The sequence below is a fragment of the Crocodylus porosus genome, unplaced genomic scaffold, assembly GCF_001723895.1.
Source record: "Crocodylus porosus isolate Cpor-Errol unplaced genomic scaffold, CroPor_comp1, whole genome shotgun sequence".
In the NCBI taxonomy this organism is placed as follows: Eukaryota; Metazoa; Chordata; order Crocodylia; family Crocodylidae; genus Crocodylus; species Crocodylus porosus.
In genome coordinates this window covers 64,689,171-64,703,594 of record NW_017728943.1, presented here as the reverse complement: position 1 = coordinate 64,703,594, position 14,424 = coordinate 64,689,171, and the positions used below count along the sequence as shown (strand labels likewise).

Here is a 14,424-nt window from a genome sequence, read left to right as displayed (position 1 = left end):
TTTTCTGGTGGAAAGCCTGTAAATTTCATTGCACTCTCTTGAAATAATCAGTTTTTATAAATGCCTTCAGTTTAAGAATCAGGCAATTGTACATTTCTAGGGCATCGATGGAAAGTTGGGTTACCTGAGAAGTGTCCAGGTCTAGCTAATCAAGTTTTTTTTGTGACACCAGCTCATGGAGCAAATTGAATCTGATTAAAAAGGTGAAGGTTGAAGCAATCACTTTCCTTTGGTTACCTGTTATGAGCTGACTTGAGCAGTGCCAAATTTTAGTCTCGTACTATATTTACCCATATCCAAGAATCCCTGAATTTAAGACAACTGCCCCCCTCTTAATTACATTCTATAAATGGAAAATCCATAAATTTGTTATACTTTTCCATGCATTGAATATAATTTTTGGAGGATAGTCTCTATATTCACCCTCACCATCACTGTAGTAGGGAAAGCAGAGGTTGGGGATCAGATGGCTGGGGAGGCAGTAATGGGGAAGGTGGTGGGGGAGGCATATGGTGGGCCTGTAGTGGGGGAGGCAGTGGGGTGGTAGGTGGTGGAGAAGGAGGCAGTGAGGGTTACAGGGCTTTACTTACTTTCCCTTGTTCCTTCTCCCAAAGCCTTTCCCCCCTTCCCACCAACCCATAGTCTCTGCTTCCTGCAGTCGCGTCCTACCCCTTACCCTTCCTCTGCCCTGGCAGCTTCCATCCTTGCCTCAGCCTGAGCCTGTAGCAGAAGTGTGGAACCAACATCTCAGCTACAAGGCTGAGCTGGGGCTGTGCCCTGTGCCCCAGGCTGCAGTGTGAATGGAGCCTGATGACTCAGGGGAGAGATGGAGGGCAAGGAAGGTAAGGGCCCAAGGCTGGGGGAGAGGGGGGCATAAGCAGCAGAGGGGAGACAGAGGAAGTAAGGTGGGGGGTGGGAGATGGGGCAGGGGTCTGAAGCTTCAGGAGGAGGGGCAGGGGTTGCAAAGGTAGTATAGTGGGCAGGCAGTGGCTGTAGCTGCAGCTCCAGCCCAGGCCTGGGTTTGGGGCCAGGGCCAGAGCTATATCAGCTTCCCCCACCCCTCACCACTACCTTGTTCTTGATTTCAAAACAAGGGGCTTTCCCTCCCAGGTTAAATGTGGGGGAGGGAGACAGGGGGGAGGAAATCTTGTCTTGGAATCGAGTTAGTACAGTATCCTGTTAGTTTGCTCAGTACTGGTATGTCAGTTAAAAGTCTGCTCATTCTTTTCACTCTATTTTAATATGTTTTAGGTACTGTAATGTTTCAAGAGAGTTGCTTCTCTGATTATGCATGACAAACCTATAACAACAGTCAGTAGGCTTCACCTTTCACCTCAAATAGCTTGATGTTAGTTTCCATAATATTAAAAGTCTGTGCCTTCCACTGCGTGTTTTCTGAAAGTCTTTTATTTGTTCATCCCATGGTCTTATTGCATTGTTGCAATCTAATTTTTAGCAAAATTAAGGGGTACAGTTTATTTTATGAGGCTTACAGTCTGCTTCTTCACTCCAGGAGAGAGAGATATTTCTCGCCCATTGTTCTGAACCAAGACAAATAATGGCGGATATTGCTCTCAATCTCCATGTAATTCTGCTCAAAAGCCCTTGATTATCTTATTTCCTTTCAGTGTCTGGGATAGCTAGCTGGGCTTGTTAAAGTAAATGTCTCCTTGTTATGTGTTCTGGTTTACATGTCCAAGGGCCAGATTCTCCAGCAATTTTGTTCTCTTTATAGAAGTCAAGAGCCATGGGCTCAGAGAAAGGTCTTTGGAGATGGATGAAAAAGACTCAGGGATGTTGGTTGGAAGAAGATGTTAAAATAAAAACCCTTTCATACTGCTATGGATTAATAACAATTGTTAATTGCTTTGAAATGTGATCTTTCTGTGAAGACCAACTGTTTGTTGCAGTATATAGAGATGAGCTGGAACTGAAGTGTGTTAGGCAAGTTGTCCAGACATCCGCAGATAATGCCCAGCCATCAGGTTAAATCAGTCAGCTTAGTATTGTATGTATACTGACAATTCAATAAATTACCCAAAAATAAAAATCTGGGTAGTTCCTTGTTGCAGGTTATCTGGATTCAGTACCTCTTCAAAGATGTGATGCAGGAAAAAAATCAAAGTGGGAGAAGATCAAAAGAATGAATTGTAAGGAGTATAAAAGAATATTTTTAATAGTTCTCTGCACTTATTTCTTTCCCATATTCCTTCCTTCATCCCACCACTCTGAAATAAGGAAATGGGCATATAGTGTGTTGTATGGAAGGGCTTGCTCCACCGTGCATACAGCTGTGTATATTTTTCACATAAAAGTGTGCCAACTCATATTAGCCAGTCAGCAGACAGGGATCTTTTTTTCCTTTATTTTTGGGTGTAGAATCACCTAGTGTTAATCAAAAAAAGATCAGTTTGTTCATTGCTAATAAGTATAGTTGTCCTCATTGCCTCTCTTGGCTAGTCTTATACTCTGAGGTGCAAGTAATAGGGGCAGATGTATTATCTGGGAAGTTTTCCAAATTCATCTTTAAAAAAAGTTAGGCAATAAACACTGGCTGCACTAAGCAGCATCCTTCTGTCTGTAACAAAGCCTCCAGCTGCACAAGAAATGTGCTCTGAGTACACATTAGATGGAGAAGAAGTCAGGTAAAGAATCCAGCTTTTTTTCTTTTAGAGCTTTCCATAAGTGACTTCCAAGCTCCCTCAATTGTAAAGAATATTTCCTTACTCAGAGGAATGTGTAATTTGATATAATGATATAATTTCACTGAAGAGACAGACTGAATTATCCCGAAGACTCATGCCCTACTTCTGTTTTCTACTTTCCACAGATGGTCACAAGGCAAACTTAGTATTTTGGCTTTGTCTATTCCCTCATCACTGTAATATCTGAACACTCCGCATCACCCCCATGAAATATGATATATTTATGATATATACCTGCCTATACTATCAGCTCCATGTTAGAGATGGGGAAAGAAGACACAGAAATCTAAGTGCCCATAGTCACACAGGAAGTCTCTGATGGAGCAGAGATTTGAGCTTGTATTTTTCAAGTTCTAGGTTAGTGTCCACATTCCACTTACCTAATGCTACTTTAGGTTATATCATATTAGCATTTCTGGTACTGTTCTGCTAGAATTGTGGGGGGTTCCCAAAAGACATTTTGTGTTATGAGAGGTACTAAGTTGAGAAAGGTCAATGTGGTGGCTTTTATAACCATCCTTGAACAATCACTATCTGCAGAAGGTGGAAGTGTCATGACTTTTCTGCTCTAACATATTTATGAAACATTCTGGCCAGCATATATGCTTCCATTGAGCAAAGGCATAACAGGGCTTCTGGGCACCCAGGGCAGTGGGACACATTGGGGTAGTGGAGACTTCCAGCTGCTGCCAGTGCAATTGTGCAGCTGTGGGGGCAGCTATAATTTTTATGCCCCCTTGATAAATTGGTGCCTGAAGCAGCTGTCTCAGTCTCCCTACCCTAGTTACATACTTTTCCACCTCATTCATTTAGTACCTAGTTAAGGAGGGGGAGTTACAGTTTAAAGTGTCTCAGTTTCGTTTGGAGTTGGACTCTTTAGGATGAAATTTTCAAAGGGTCTCTTTAAATATGCTTATTTTTGTGAATAAAAACTCACATGCAAATGTAAGAGAGTAACCTATGAGAAATTAACTTCTTATGCTCTGGATGCCATGTTTGTAAGTGCATTTTTTCAGAGGGTCCTCAAAGTTCACTCAGTAGAATGTAACTTACCAATTAATTATAATTTTGTTGCAGTTCACAGTTGGTATTGCCCATGCCCATCCAATTAAAGTAATTAATTTTCCAAAGCTATTACAAAATTTCAGTTTTCATAGATTTCGTAGACATTCAAACTGGAAGGGATCCTGAAGGATCATCAAGTCCAGCCCCCTGGCCCGGGGGCAGGAAGTCAGCAGGGATCACAGGATCCCAGCAAGATAAACATCCAAGCGTGTCTTGAAGGTGTTCAAGTGGATGATTAAACCACCTCTGGCGGCTGGAAGGGACCTCAGTCTATTCCAAACCTTGGGGGCTCAGACAGTAAAGAAGTTCTTCCTTATGTCCAGCCTGAAACGGTCTTGGAGGAGTTTGTAACTGTTTGCCCTTGTCATCCCTTGGGGTGCTCTGGTGAACAGGCGTTCCCCCAGATCCTGATGTACACCCCTTATATACTTATAGGCAGCCACCAGTTTCCCCCTGAGCCTGCGCTTTTCCAGGCTGAAGAGTCCAATGGCTCATCCTCTCATCATTGGGCCTGTTCTCTTGCCCTCTGATCATATGCGTGCCTCTCCTTTAGACTCTGTCAAGCTTTTCCACATCCTTTTTAAATTGTGGAGCCCAGAATTGGATGCAGTACTCCAGTTGCAGCCTCACCAAAACTGAGTACAGTGGGAGGATGACATCCTGGGATTTGCTTGAAAAGCATCTATGGATGCAAGCCAGAGTTTTGCTCGCTTTGCTGGCTGCAACATCGCATTGATGGCTCATATTCATCTTGATTCTATGTTTTCTTCTTACCTATAAACTTTCCTCTTAATAGATAATCGTGGTCCTAACAGCAGTAGAAATGCTTTTCTGCTGATTTGATGGTGGCCTTTTTGCTTTTTAAGAGAATGCTTAACATTTTTGAGAATGTGAACTGACGCCATGGCTAGAATTCTTTATTTAGATTATTTTGGGGGTGTTGGTTGTTGCTGTGTTGCTCTAAAGGCACAGGCATACAATGTTATTTGGCAAATGTGGTATCCTTTATTAGAACAACTGAATATTTGGAAAAATTGTTCTTTACAAGTTTTCAGACGCTATTCAACTATAGAGAGGAGACAAACACCAGCAGACTCTCCCTGTGCCTGAAGAAGGGTGCTTGTGCCTGAAAGCTTGTAAAGAACAATTTTCCCAACTATTCAGTTGGTCTAATAGAAGATGTGACATTTACTGAGATAACCTTCTCTTCGTATTTAGATTGTGACCTTTCCCCTCATTGCTATATAGTATATTTAGTACAGAGTCTGTCTAAAGTTGACTATTGATTAGTGTTTTTTACATTAACTGATAAAGTGAAAAATGCATAATTTATTTTGAATTTATATGTCCAGGGATTTGTACATATCCTCCCTTCCATTGCTTTGGTATCACATAAGCATGAATGAATTTATCTTCAATGGAGGGACAGATTAAGGCTGCTGAAATTTTCAAGAAAGTAGGTGTCCAAATCCTATTTAAAACCAAAGGGAATTCGAAGAATAACCTTATGCTTCTTTGAAGATTACAATCTTAAGAGCAAGATCCGAAAAGGGCCTCAGACTTAGCGAAGCCCAATTCTTTGATGCCTGTCCCCAGTAGTGGAATTCTCACAGCCACTGGTTAGGCTCCTAGCCTCCCTGTAAAATACATAGGGGGCATGTCTACACAAGGTGTTTTATTACACGATAGACTGATCCTTACCCAGCAGGGGGCTGGCCAGAGATGTTCCACTTCTGGGGCCCAGCAGGAGGCTCACTGGCAGCTGCCCTACAAGTGGGACAGTTCCTGCCAGGCCCCCACTGGGCAGAAAAATCCCCACCCAGCTGAAGGCTTGCTGCCAGGGAGTCTCCCAATGTACACAGGGACAGCTCAGAGACAGCTGTGGCTGAGGCGGGCAAAGCTCTCCTAGCCATGTGCACATTGGGACACATAGTTACTAGTGAGCCCCCAGCTGGGTGGAGATTCCCTGTTCTGCAGGAGGCTGGCCAGAGCTGTCCCACTTGCAGGGCAACAGCCAGCAAGCCTCTGCGTGGGCCTCACAAATGGGACAGCTCTGGCAGCTCTGAGTTGAGCTGCAGGGATCCACATGAATCATCAGTGTGCCTGATTTCAGCTCATTAAGTGACATCTCAACAGTCTGGAGCTCTGAGACTTGTTTCCTTATAAGGAGAAGCTAAAGAAACTGCATTTGGGAACAATTTTTTAAAACTTTGCTGTGGTATAAGGTCATTGATAAGAGAAAAGAATCTGGATGGGGCAGGAGAGTTAAGGTAGGGACTATAGAGTCATAGAAAACTAGACTTGGAAGGGACCTCAGGAAATCCTGTAGTTCAACCCCCTGCCCAAAGCAAGATGAACCCCAACTGTATCTTCCAAGCCAGTAGGGGCATACCTAAATCATGGAGGCCAATTTCACGGGCAGATTGTGGGGGTGGCTGGAATTTTATTGGATTTATGGCAGCCTCCCCATGCTCCTGATTAGCTGAGGAGGTCTCTTTGGTCCCACCCCTTGCTGCTGATTAGTTGAGAGAGCTGTCTATCATACAACCCTGCCCCTCACTGCTGATTGGTGGAGGGGTCAGGGCCATACAACAGGCAGACCTCTCAGCCAATCAGTGGTGAGGGGCAGGGGCAGTAGCCATTTGGGCTGTTCTCCTTTATGCTGGTAACCCTCCTCCTACTTCACTCCTGGCAGGTTGTGTGGCTGGACCACAGCAGCCATGAGGACTGCTGACTCCCATATTTTATTTTTAGTAAGTTTGTTTTTTCCTGTGGATTTTGCAGGCATTGCCTGATGTCACGGACAAAGCACAAATTTGTGATGTCCATGAAATCTGCAAAATTGTGAATTGAGGAGGTTCCTAACTATAAGAGGGAAAGGCAGAAAGTGGGAAGGTAAATTAGCCATCGCTAGCCTTTGAGCCCACATCTTCTAGGGACAATTCACTGCTTTCACAACAAGCTCATCTTAGAATGTTCTCATGTTGAAATATAGAGAGGACACATGCTAGGGTAATAAGTTAATGGTGCAGTATTTCCCTTCTAGAAACCTATATTTGAAATATTTATCAGGTGGCTTAACTTCTATCTATTGGCTGCTGGTTTACAGCATAGTACCACTACAAAATTCCTATTTGGAAGTAGCCTAAAACCAGAAATAGACTTGTACTAGATTTAAGCAATCAGAAATATGATGATTATTGTTGTTTGACTGCTGATCCCACAGAAATTCTTAAGCCACTTGGTACCGAATAATAAGTAACAAGACAGGTGCATGGGAGGAGGAGGTTATGCATATAACCACCTACATATTAAAAAGAAGACTGCACTTTACATTGGAACTTGAACTTTTTGTGAATGGAACTGACAATTATATTGAACTGTAGTGGCTCTTGGGAAGTAGACAAAAGCTTTCTTTTATAGCCAGATCAAGCAGTATTATCTGAGTATGTTCCTCATAGATAAAATATATGTATCTGAAAAAGAAAGGTGTTCAGATAATTGTAAAAATGAAATACAATTTGCTGAAAGGAAATCTCTCTGATTAAATTACTACTTTGTTATATAACTGCAAATGCAAATGTTCTATGGTAGGGTACTATCAGTCTGATACTTTGGCCTTGTTTGAAATATAGATACTTCACAACTCTCCAGGTAATGTAATCATTAGAAAATCATATCTTCACTATGTCTGACATCAGAAAGTAAGAAAACCATATATTCTATGTAAAAAGTGGAATGCTTTTAACAGTCATATTTTATATATCCCAATAGTCTTAACAATCTACTTTTGTATTTGTGGCAGTGCACCTTTGGGTGCTTGCCACTTTAAGGACTGGATCAGGCAGCCAATAGGTGCCTGTTTAAGGCAGCCATTTCTAACAAAGCTCAGCCAGGCAGAGACAGTAGTTAGCTGCTTGAAGCTGTGGGAGCAGGAACATCCAGCTCCTTTGTGGTGTAGAACATCTTGGAGGTCATCTTGCCACTGACAGTCCCACCAGACCTCCCTTCCCTGACTGGGTGCAGTTTTAGGTCATTCCCAGGACCAGGAGCCTCCAAACCATCCCCCTAGCTCCTGCTCTTACCTCATAGTTTCATAGTTAGTAAGGTCGGAAGGGACCTGAGCAGATCATCAAGTCTGCCCCCCTGCCATGGCAGGAAAGAATACTGGGGTCAAATGACCTCAGCAAGGTGATTGTCTAGCCTTGTCTTAAAGGCCTCGGGGGTCTTTAAGACAAGGTCCCTTCTGACCCTACTAACTATGAAACTATGAGGTAAGGGCAGGAGCTAGGGGGATGGTTTGGAGGCTCCTGGTCCTGGGAATGACCTAAAACTGCACCCTGTCGGGGAAGGGAGGTCTGATGGGACTGCCAGTGGCATGGCAGCTCCACTCAAATACGAGCACTGTGACCCCTGGTGAAAGGTGGGTTGGGGTGTCTCAATGACCCCTAGCCCCTACAACACCATTGGTACAAGGGCCAGGCATGACTGTGGCCACCTGATCCTCCACAAAGGAATGAATGCTGGAGGCCCCAGGCAGGGGATAGTTGTGAGGCCCCAGAAAGAGGGCAGTTACGTGGCCCTAGGTGGAGAGGGAAGTTGTGTGGCCCCAGAAAGAGGTCAGTAGTTGGGCCTTCCCAAAGTAGGGTACATTTTTACTGCATGAAGGACTGGGCATAACTCAGGATTGAGTAGGTTTGTGAGATGGTCTGAAGGGTAGCCCCAGGTGTGTGTGTGGAGGGGTGTTGAGTAGCGTTGAACTTGAGTAGACCTGAAGGACAATGCATGGGCCAACCCCCATAAGAGCATTTAGTGAGTCTGTAGAGTTGTCCTGGGAGGGACCAGGGCATACTTAGCCCAGGTCATGTTATTGGCTGGCCACTACCTAGGTGAGGGTCATGGGAGAGGCCCAAAAGACTGTATATTTGCCACCCAAGGAGTGAATCAGATAAGCCCCAAGGCCTACAGAGTCACGCCAAGATGGAGCAGGGCAGAGTAAGGCACAATATTGTGTGGCGAGAAAGTGAGGCAGAATGAGTAAGGCTCCAGTGGCAGGGGGTCAGTATGAATGTGTGTGTGCAAGAGGCCTGACAAGAGGACTAAGTTTGGTCTGGCTTTAGGCCAGATGTGTTATAAGATCCTGAATGCCATCTATGAGGTATGGGCCACAGTATAGGGGAGGTTCAGTGCTGTGGATTGTGCCCCCTGGTATTGGGGCATTAAATGGGCAGCCTCCCACATTATACCACTAGTTTATGGGAACAGCAAAGTTGTGGCAGGTAAAGCTAGTCAGACTGCCCCATAGACAAGCAGGCAGGCTGACTTGAGACTCAGCCCTGAGGTTGTCCCCTGTCTCAGTATTTTAAAAAAATAGTGCTGATGTTCTGGCTTCCAGTTTCTCTTTCAAGAAAGACATGAGTATTTTTTAGATTGGAGAATTTTTTTTTCAATAATAGCATTTTTTCTTTTAATGAGTTTGTCATGGAACACTGAACACATGCCATAATCATCACTTGTGAGCAAAAGGATGTTGATGGTGACTATACATTTCCAGCATTGGCTTCACTGTAAATGTTTATCATACTGAACTTCCATTCCAGTAAGTACAGAGTAAATTAAATTATATATAGCAACAAGTCTTAAATTAACAATTTGTAGTTATTAGGAGGAACAGTATTTTCATTGATAAATACAATGAAAAAAATGAAGGTATTTCAGGCATCCCAAAGGAAACTCCTCAGGTTGTGATAAATTGGGATTGTTCCAGTACTATGGTGACAAGTAATCATTTTACCTAGATGGTGTTATAATTATACCTGGACAAATGGGACCAACCATAAACACCTATACATGTGCATTGAGGCAGCCCTGATGTGTTGTAATTACAGTGCATTGGAGCAGACTGGAGTGTGGTAATTAGTGTGCTCCAGCAGACTACAGTGTCATGTGTATCAGCATCTCCACGCTGAAAAATGGTGGTGGGGGTGCTTTAACTGTACCTTGTTGAACAAGCTTTAGTTAAAGTGCCCCTGCCATCATTTTTCAGTGTGGGGATGTTGATACATATGATGCTCCAGGCATTCTAATTAAAGTGTTCCCTCCCCTCACCTCCCAGGGCATATGTATAAATGCCCAATATAACCTTCTTTGGGTTCCACAATTTAAGAATGATGTGGAAAAAAGGAGAGAGTCCAAAGAAGAACAACAAATATTATTAGAATTTAAGAAAATATGACATATGAGGAAAGGTTGGGAAAACTGGGATTATTAAGTCTATAAAATAAAATATTGAGGGGTCATTTGATAAGCTTTCCAATAAAAAAAAATACAGAAAAGCCATTATATACTAATTGTTCTGTGTCCACAGAGGTCAGGACAAGAAATAATAGGCTTAATTTGTAAGAAGGGAGAATTTACATATTAGGAAGAACTTCCTAGCTACATGGATAGTTAAGTACTGGAACAGATTGCCTAGAAAGGTTGTAGATTCCTCATCACTGGAAGTTCTTAGACCAGGTTAGACAAACATTTGTTTGGAAGGATTTAGATAGGAATAACCCTGCCTTGAGCAGGAAATTTGACTCTATGCTGTCTTGAGGGGTCCCTTCAAGCCCTATTTTTTGTCATTCTGTGAGACTGGGAGCATATCTGCATGGTCAGTTAGGCCAAAAGTTCCTTTTTCCCATCCTCAAAAGCATTTCTTACATTTCAAATTGTTTAGCTCACCTCCAGGAACTCTGAAATGTATTCATGACCAGAAATAAGGCATATTTTGAATAGTAATGGCCCTCTAGCTGGTGAATAGGCACAGTCTCTCTGGTCTCGTAGGCCTCAGGGGTCTATAACCACCTTAACTAAATGGGTACAATACTTTCTTTTATTTTTAAACTAGAAAGCCCAGGACAGTTGAAAAAAAGAAAGACAAAAAACTTGTTGCCTATATAGACCATGGTTAAGAAGCCACTTATAATTCCTTAACAATCTCTCATTGGTGATTTTTTTCTCTTCTTCTTTTCTCTATTGTGAGATTTTAAAGAACAAACCTCTTCTATGCACCATGGTATAAAAAGTTTCATTTACTTGATTTGGAAAGAGACAATATGAAAACTAGGGGTTTGGTCATACTATTTTCATGCTGCTTCCAAAGCTGCTGATGCTATCTCCCACTATTACTTGCTAAATCACAGAAATGAGACAATGAGCCACTTTAGAGAGGCCCTCACTGAAGTGCCAGAGCTATTTTTCTGGGTGTGCTTATTGATGTAAGCTTGGAGCTGCCATAAAGTGTTTACCTTGTTTCATTTTCTGGATCTGGCATGGTAAGAGTGGGAATCATTGAGTGGCCCATGGTTCACGGGGTGCCTGGTCCACTGTAGTGGGGTAGGAAAATCTTGTGATTAGTTAAGGAGTATCTTGTACTAAAAGAGTACAGTCAGCAAGGTGTTTCATCCCAAAGGTGTTTCCTCATATTAGGTGATTTAGAGAGAGGACTCAATGAAACCACTGGTTGAGAATTAATTAATATAATCTCTGAAGAATTCTTCCATAAGCATCATGTAAAATGTTTGGGGTCTAAGTTTCCATCCCCTAGGGTTTGTTGAGTGGTGTTAGATATTTAAGGATGAAGGGTACATATTACACTTAGACCACACAAAATCTATGGAATGTTAAGCGGTATTAAAGTTAGAATTCAAGGAGCAGTAGCATGTTAAAGGCTAATACCATTTCTTGCATGCACAGGAGCTCTGACTTGCCACTGGAGAGCTGTAGAGCAGGAACATGGCTTAGAGTCAGGACATCTGGGGTCTATTCCTGTCCTGAATGGGGTGGGGAGTAGCTTGGAGCAGTATATTGTGAGATGCAAATGGCTTGTTTGATCTCCATGGAGCACACTGAATTTACCCTAACAGAGATAGATCTTATGGCCCAGATTTAACCCTTGCTTGAAGTGGCATAACTTTGAGTTGCTCAGAGACATTTAGTACAAGCTAATGAGATTTAACATGTGGACATTTGCATTTGAAGTGCTCTTAGTATGATGTAAGTTGAACGTGTAACTAGACCATAATTAGACCATGTTAAATCTTATATCAACCTAGCCATTAATCTTCATTCCTCGGATTCAGCTTGTCTTAAAAAAAACCCCCAATTTGGGTCTATGTCTTCCTCTTTATTTTACTTCTTTTCACAGAAAGTCTTGTTCTTCATCATAACCTGTTTGGCTTCAGTGAGATGAGGAACCATTCTTTCATAGTCTGCCTTATAGCCATTGATGGAGCTATTTTAGCTAGAATTTAGTCCTTGTACTTAAAATGAATTCAGAGTTTCATCTTGAAAAAGGCATTCCTTTCTTCCTTCTTTCCAAATCCCAGGAAGTCTAGAGGTAGGAGGAGAGGGGAGCTGGATATAAAGAAAAAGGAGTGTTCTGGTACAACAAAGTGAACTCTGCTGTTTCATGAACAAAACATCTTAAAACATACACAACAGGGACTTAGGTAGCAAATACGCCAAGCTGATACTGACCTTGCTAGCAGTACAGGAGTAATATTTTTCACTAAGATTAACTGCTTTTGCTAGGCACAGACACACTTTCTATCAGTATCAAGCATCTGCCCCCCCCTTTTATTATTTTTAACGGATTTATGGTACCTAGTACAACCCCACCTCCCCACTCAGTTTTCTACTAGTGTATGGAGTCTCATATTTATGTCTTACAACTTATTAGTCAGCTATGTAGTACATGTTCTGGCATACATCCGTAGTTTAGCTATCTTTTTTTGGAACTTTGCAAAAGCTTCAGTGCCAAAGTATTTATGACCAACATTCTTTAGTATTTTGGTTTACTTGGTTTAAAATTTAATATTTCTCTCTTTGTAAGGAAACTTGCAGAGTAGGTAGTAACTCTGATAGTACAGCTGTGAAAGCAGTAACTTTCATACTTACCTTAAAACTGGTTCTAGAAACCTTTGTTTTTGGTGTCTGCCAGTGGAGAATCAGGATCAGGACCCAAATAATCACCAGTGAAATAGTCACATAAGCAGCCATTCTTTATAAAGCAGCTATTTCTCTGCATTTTGCTGCAGTCACTTTTGATTTTACTGAGTGTGTGTTGGCAAGATTCTTAATTTCAAAAACAGACTAGACCTTCCCCTAGCATATAAACCTAAGAATTCAAAGAAATACCTTGTCGTCACTTCTTCGCAGTGCATATTTAATTGTTGAGGTATGGACAGAAGCCCATTGTAAAAGAAGCACACTATAGCACAGTGTATCTGCTAGGACTATCACAAATAAGACACATCACATAAAAAAAAATCAAAAAAGTAAATAGTGGTGTCTTGTTTTCTTACTTTCTTGACAAAGAGTCAGTGTTATACTCATATTATGGTAAATTGTAGCTTACACTTAGGATAGCTTGATTGATGTCCATGGGACTCTGGAATAAGATACTTCTCAGTGGGCAAATCTATGTGTGCAAATGCTCTGGGGTGGGTTTACTTTAGAATAAACTCACTCCAGCCAGGCATCTGCATGTGCAGGAACATGGGAGCAGAGTTGCTGCTCATGGCAGCAGTCTGCTTCTGCCCCCACTAGCCCTGCACTGGCCCCCTGCAGCAGCCAGGGGGAGCTCTAGGCTTCCCCTGGGTTCTGGCCGGGGCTGACAGGAAGCATGGGGTCAGGAGACTGTTGTCTCCTGACTGGGGCTGGGACATTGCTCTCTGCTTCTGGGAGCTGCCTGCTGGATGGGGGTGGGGGGAGGGCAGAATGGAGCCATGACGTAAATCAGTGATGCTCAAACTTTTTGTCTAGTGGATTGGATGGGCAATGCCCAGTCCCACTGTGGGCCAGACCCAACCAGTGGACTCAATCTGGCGCCTGCAGCAGGTGTGGTTGGACCACATCCAGCTGCAGAGAGAGCGATATGGTGGGGCAGCCCACCCCCAATCTTGCTATGAGGGGAAAGGGGACTTGACATGGCCCCAACCTAGCCTCACAGGGAGAAAGGGGTGTGGCTCAACACTGCAGGAGGAAAGGTGCAAGGCCTGGACCCATTGGGAGGAGTTAAGGGGGCACGGGCTGACCCCAAACCACCCATGCAGAGGGAAGGGGTGCTGGCTGACTCCAATCTGGCTATGCAGGGGAGGATTGTCACTTGGCTCCAGCCCACCATGTAGGGTTTGAGATTTTGGCAGCTGGGAAGGTTGGCAGTATTAACTGCTACTGCTCCTCTGCTGTCAAATTTCCCAACCCTTGGGGAGCTCTGCAGACCAGATTCCAAAGCTCTGCAGTCTGCAACTGGCCCATGGGTTGGAGATTGAGCACCCCAGATGTAAACTGGTCAGAGTAAAGGAGGGAAGTTATGGCCACATTCTGTAAGAATTTTGTAGCAGCTGTTGTCCTTTGTTCTCTGAAGCTTCAGGACATGTGTTTGTATCAAGCACAATTTGTGCAAGACCATGGGGGCAAAGTTCAAGGAGCTAGGAGCATAAGTGGTCTTCTTCTCAATCCTCCCAGTCAGAGGTCATGGCCATTGGAGGGAGGAGTGCATTGAGGAGGTCAACCAAGGGCTTAGGAAATGGTGTCACTGTGTGGGCTTTGGATGCTTCAAGAAGGCCAATGTGGTGCCGATCTTCAAGAAAGGGAGGAGAGTGGA

The 14,424-nt window shown here is 43.2% G+C and overlaps 1 protein-coding gene across 1 annotated transcript in view; it reads left to right on the top strand.

The window, feature by feature from the left end:
* The window catches only part of USH2A (usherin), a 652,515-nt gene that overhangs the window by 157,936 nt on the left and 480,155 nt on the right, over nucleotides 1–14,424 (top strand). The gene's annotated exons all lie outside the window — the stretch shown is intronic.